A 6,285-nucleotide genomic window follows, 5' to 3' on the forward strand; every position below is an offset into this window, starting at 1 on the left:
CGCGGCATCTCGGGCAAGTGTCTCCTAGTATAACCCCAGGCCGACCAAAGTCTTGTGAATGGATTTGGTTGAAGTAAACTGAAGGAAGCTTCTCGTATATGCGTATGTGTGTCTGTGTGTCTGTGTGTCTGTGTGTGTGCTAGCTTCCGAACGATGTCACACCGCTGGCAGGGCGAGCAGGCTTATATATGAATATATATATATATATAGTTTATTATTCCATTATAAATAGGATTAACAAAAAAAAATGTACTCCATTCAGTGAGAGATAAATATCATATAATTTACGCAATACTTGAATAAGAGCTAAGACAGCGAGCTGGCAGACACGCTTACGGCCATATCACGCTGAGAGCACTGGTTCTCTTCCGATCACCGAAGTAAAGCAACGTCGAACCTAGTGAGTACTTCGATGGGTAACCGCTTGGGAAACCTAGGTGCTGTAAGCACACAAAAAAAAAAAAAAATGCGGCGAGCTGGCAGAAACGTTAGCACGCCGGGCGAAATGCTTAGCGGTATTTCATCTGCCACTGCGTTCTGAGTTCAAATTCCGCCGAGGTCGACTTTGCCTTTCATCCTTGCGGGGTCGATAAATTAAGTACCAGTTACGCACTGAGGTCGATATAATCGACTTAATCCGTTTGTCTGTCCTTGTTTGTCCCCTCTGTGTGTAGCCCTTTGTGGGCAATAAAGAAATAGGTATTTCATCTGTCTTTACGCTCTGAGTTCAAATTCCTTTAATCCTTTCAGGGTCGATAAATTAAGTACCAGTTTAATTGACTAGACTCCACCCAAAAATTTCGGGCCTTGTGCCTAGAGTAGAAAATCGTGTTTCCATGACATGAAACTATTCGTAGCTCTTATTTAAATACTGTGTTTCTTTATTTCTGTCTCGTTGTCTCTGTCTGCCTCCGTTTTCTCTCTCTCTCTCTCTCTCTCTCTCTCTCTCTCTCTCTCTCTAGCTTTTCCTTCCTGAGCAAAAAGACAAAAATTGCTTTTGCTACCGTACATGTACTAAGTTTTCTCTTCTGCTCTCTATGACTGTTAATGGGATGCGTGCCTCTAAGGTTCTCAGCTACATGCACGTTAATTTCACGAACAGGCTGTTGCGTTGATCGGATCAAGTCGTTAGTTACGGGTAAGTACGACGACGTCTTTGGAGAAACTCTGGGCGTCGAGCAGGTGGTTTGCTTTGGTGTTAAGCCAAATGGTGTATTAAATCTCAGTGTTTCGCAGAAAAGGTCGGAATAACGAGATGCTGACCTCCGGCAATCGTAACTAGCCTTGGGTATTTGTCACAACTAACAGCAACAGAAACTGACTATTGTACAGCGAAAGGTGTTGAAAGTCAATGATTTGATTACAATGGTTAATCTGATAACAGGATTATTCACTCTGACCTTGATGAATGTGCATCGCAACTGGTAAGGGATAGAATGCTTCCCAAATGTTAAAATTCAAAGAGATGCCGTAATACAGTTAATCTGGTACTTGACCGGATAAACTTCATTATGATCACTCTTAAGAATAAAAACTGTTGCATTGTTTGTTTTATAACCAAACTTTTGTACAACAAAGTTTCAAACAAGTTTTTCCAAGACGCTCAAGTATTCAGTATAGATTGTCTAAAATCTTAAGTTATATTTTGAAAAGCGCCCAACATACCTAGACATCCCTTCTAGCACATCGTTTGAGAATCGCTCTTCTAGAAGTTTGGATCGAACTCGACTTTTGCATCATAAGCCAAAGCTTTGTTAGCTATTTCTTTCTTTACGAAAAAATCATCGTATTTGATGCTATATGATACACATTTTTCCCTTGAACATGCGCTGCTGAAATTGCGGTTGTGTCTAATATATACTCGTGCGTCTTTTATGCCATCAAATACGGTATTCAGATCACCAGAACTTTCTCATGATTTTGAGTCGACAACAACGAAGACATAAAAAAATAAAACAACTGCCTGACGTCCATTTTCTTTTGTACGGCTCATCATCCATTGTCACTTCCTTGTCGTCTGCTCATTGAGTTTTCTTATCGCTCTCAACTAACATCGACTTTTTTCGGGATATTTTTTTTCTTTTCCCTTTTTCAAGGCTATCAGATTTGTTTACAACCGGATATATACTACCTTATACTCTTCTTCCACTTTTTTTCCTCTTTCTTCTTGTTGATCTTCTTATCTTTATATTTCTATCTCATCTAGCTTTAACTCCATTTTCATCTTTTTTCTTTCTTACACTCACTTTCCCCTCTTCTTCTTATTCCTTCTTTATTTTCACCTTCTTCTATTTTTACTCTTTCTTTCAATCTATTCACTTACTTCGCTATATTTATTTATTCTTATATAAAACTTTCATCATAAACGACCTATAAACATACCTAGCTACTAAACATACAGCTTAGATGTCTGACGGCGCGCGCGTGTGTAAGCGTTGCTCTCTCTCTCTCTCTCTCTCTCTCTCTCTCTCTCTCTCTCTGTATCTCTCTCTCTGTATCTCTCTCTCTCTCTCTCTCTCTGTATCTCTCTCTCTCTCTCTCTCTCTGTATCTCTCTCTATCTCTCTCTCTATCTCTCTTTTTCTCTCTCTCTCTCTCTCTCTCTCTCTCTCTCTCTCTCTCTCCACACATATACACATATTTCCCCAATCATGTGTAGTAGTTGCATGAATGTATATTTTCAGAAGTCGAAAAGAAAGCGGGAGTTTTGTATGTTATGTGTGTTTTAGCGCGTGTCAACACAAACTCGATGTCATTACTTTGGTGTTCAAGTGTCAATTTACACGTTTCTGCATAAACTAGATTTTCCATTCCAGCTAACCTTCTCAAGTACGCCCGTTCAAGTTAAGCGTATATTTTTCCTATCTTCTGAAAGTCGTTTCTTTGTTGTCCTACACGCTTGTAATCACCCGTGATCAAGGCGAGTGTATTTAGCTGCTTGTTGAAATATCTCACTCAGAGCCGTCCAAGTGCAAATAAGAAGAAAAAAAAACCTTCCATATTTCTTCACCTCGACTCTCTCTCTCTCTCTTTCTGTCTCTCTCTCTCTCTCTCTCTCTCTCTCTCTCTCTCTCTTTCTCTCTCTCTCTATCTATCTATCTATCTATTTACCTATCTATCTCCAGACTGTTTCTATTATTTCGTTTCCCCTTTAAGAGACGTTTTATTAATTACGACTTAAGAATCTGTAGACTTCCGGATAAAATGTTGGCTAGTTAGATCCATTTTACGTTTTGAGGTCAAATTCAGCCGAGGTCGGAATTATCTCCTTTTTCAGACTCGGGGAAAAAACCCCAAAAAACATAAAATAAAAGAAAGAAACACTGTATAGTGTGTCGTGTATGGTCATTAGGAGTGATGTGAATTTTCGAAGCGAGTCGGAAAAGGCCTGACTAATTAGAGTGATTGTAATGAAGTATGACCGTACCTTTGCAGCAAGGAAAAATGCATAAATCCATTTCTATTTTAAAACAATTTTAATATTCAGCATGGCTTCACTCACCAACACACTGCAATCTCTGACCCAAGAGAGCTGTTGTCTCCTCACAAACTTTTTTTCTACATCCTCTCTGTAGATCCACTGGCCTCGCGCTTCCTCCACTCAACCCTGCCCGATAGATTCTTCTTTTCTCCTCTGTTCAACCATGATCTCCGATAACCGCTGTGTCCAATCCTTTGACTCCATGATGTCATACATCTAGTAATTCTCTATGTCCACATACCCCACCCGCCACTGTTGTTGATTTGCAGTAAGTAAAAAAAAAAACATCACTCATATCGATCCTATTAGACTTAGGAGTCTGTTGAAATCCATGGATACAGTCTCATCCTTTTTTTCTTCTTCTCTTAACCATTTTCTTTCCACTTGGGTAGAGTTTGCTGATCGGAGGAGTGGATTGCAAAAGCCTCGAAAACTTGCTCAGACCTTTCCATTTGTTTGACAGGTACCGACTGGATTTCCCGAATGTACCAATATAGATAAAGACAAACCGCATAGGGACATCCAATGAGTGTCCAGACAGAATATTCTGCTGGCCAGTAGACCAGGATAGCATGGGTCCACCACACTTTAAAGTCTCTAAAAATTACAAATTTGTGATCAATGTGGTCGACTGAGATAGGCTTTGTAGGTAAGAAGCTGTTTTTTTGTTTTGGCTTTTTTGTCAGCCATTTTCTGTCTACTTCTGAAAGAAAGTCTCCGCAAGCCGTGGCTAGATTTTTTTTTTTCGATTCACTTCCTGATGTTGCCAGCTGAGAGTATCGCTCCAGTGTTTGTACCTCTTATCACACCATTTCTTTCATGATTTTCCTCGTTTACTCTTCTTAGCACTTCTTTGCTGCTACAGATTATTATTCAGCGATTGTTGACCATAAAAATGTTTGGCCTGATTCCTAAGTATGCAAAGTAATGGGAAAGGAAAGGGAAGTCTTTGAGATGTGAATCTTTCGTAGATTGGGTAGAATAAGCTGGTAAGACAGCGTAATGAACGGTGCAGCACCAGAAAAGCTGAAGAGCCAAAGACAAGTATTGTCGCGAATCAAACCGGCAAAGCTTTCATATTTTGCGCATACAATGTGCCACGAGTCATTGTCCAAGAACATCCTGATAAGAAATATGAAGGAGGGACGAGAAAGAGGCCGTAAAGGACGTTTGTGGACTGATTACATGAAAGAATGGACTGGAATGAAGAGCCTGGCTGATTGCAAGCATGCGGCGCAATTTAGAGGGAACTGGAAAGTTTTGGCAAACTGGCCCCTGGGCAAGTGGCAGATCATTTGGCAACTCTTTTTAGATAACCAAAAAGCAAAAAAAAAAAACCCTTTCGGTCATTTCTCTTGTAAGTTGTTGTTGTTGTTTATCTCCGGGTCAAACTGATAGAATAAATTTATTACCAAAGACCGTTTTAGCCATGACTATACTTGTTTCTTCATTGGGGGTATGTACCCCCGAAAAGCAGCATGCTGGCAGAATCGTTAGCATGTCGAACAAAATGTTTAGTGGATCTTTACATTTTGAGTTCAAATCCCACCGAGGTCAATCTTGCCTTCTACCCATTCGTGGGTCGGTAGAATAAAATCCCCAGTACTGGGGTCAATGTAATCGACAGCCCCCATCCCTTAAAAACTGCTGGCTTTAAACCCTGCAACCGGAACATAGTGGTATAGTAACATACACATACACATACACACGTATCTATCTTACAGCTCTCTCCCTCTCTCTCTCCCTCTCTCTCTCTCTCCCTCTCTCTCTCCCTCTCTCTATCCCTCTCTCTCTCTCCCTCTCTCTCTCCCTCTCTCTCTCTCCCTCTCTGTCTCCCTCTCTGTCTCCCCCTCTCTCTCTCTTCCTCTCCTCCTTTCTCTCTCCCTCTTTCTGTTTATCCCTCTTTAAACATTTGTCTCTTACTCTCCTCTTCCTCATACATAATATCAGCCTCTTTCTCGCCGACATTTCGATTCTGTTCTTCTTCCTTCACTCCCCTTATCCTTCTCTCGTACCCTCTCTCTCTCTCTTTCCTCACGTCCTCTCCTCCCCTTCTTCCTAAACTCTCTCTACCTATCTTCTTCACCCTCTCCTTCTCTAATTCCCCTCTGCCGTCGTCACCCTTCTGATCACTCATTATTTTCATTCTTTTCTCGACTCTGGAATGTTTCCTTGATTTGCCAGTCACTCTTCTGTCTTAACTAATTACTTCCATCTCAGTGTCATTTCTGTCCTTCCATCAATTTCAACTAAGCTTGTCCCACAATCCGCTTTCTCATAATTCCATAATATTTACTTTCATTCATCCATCACCCATTTCAATTTCTTTCACTTTCTCTTTCTCTCTCTCTTGCTCCTTCATTCTTTATATGTTTAATTGGTTGGCTACCTAGCTCTTACCTTTTTCTCTGCTTATCTATCTATCTATCTATCTATCTATCTATCTATCTATCTATCTATCTATCTATCCACCCATCCATCCATCTATCTATTTATTTATCTATCTATCTATCTATCTGTCTTTCTGTCTGTCTGTCTGTCTGTCTATCTGTGTGTGTCTCTGTATTTCTTTCTTTCTCTGTGTGTGTGTGTGTGTGTGTGTGTGTGTGTGTGTGCATGTGTGTATTTAGTTTGCTTCCGCTCTTCTTAGTCTTTTTCTTTGTAACATCCATCACCTCAGACATGAAATACGACAAACGAAACCAAAATGACAATATCATGAAAGTAAAAGCCCTTGAACTATAAACGCATCGAAACTAAACAGATTGTGGTCGCCATGGCTGATGAGAGGTGCGTAATGTTTGA

The 6,285-nt window shown here is 40.4% G+C and overlaps 1 pseudogene; it reads left to right on the forward strand.

Moving 5' to 3' along the window:
* The first annotated feature begins 330 nt into the window (after positions 1–330).
* Positions 331–449, forward strand: LOC149134517 (5S ribosomal RNA; annotated as a pseudogene).
* The last annotated feature ends 5,836 nt before the right edge of the window (positions 450–6,285 follow it).

Source organism: Octopus bimaculoides, chromosome 8 (genome assembly GCF_046866305.1).
Source record: "Octopus bimaculoides isolate indiv1 chromosome 8, ASM4686630v1, whole genome shotgun sequence".
Lineage (NCBI taxonomy): Eukaryota > Metazoa > Mollusca > Cephalopoda > Octopoda > Octopodidae > Octopus > Octopus bimaculoides.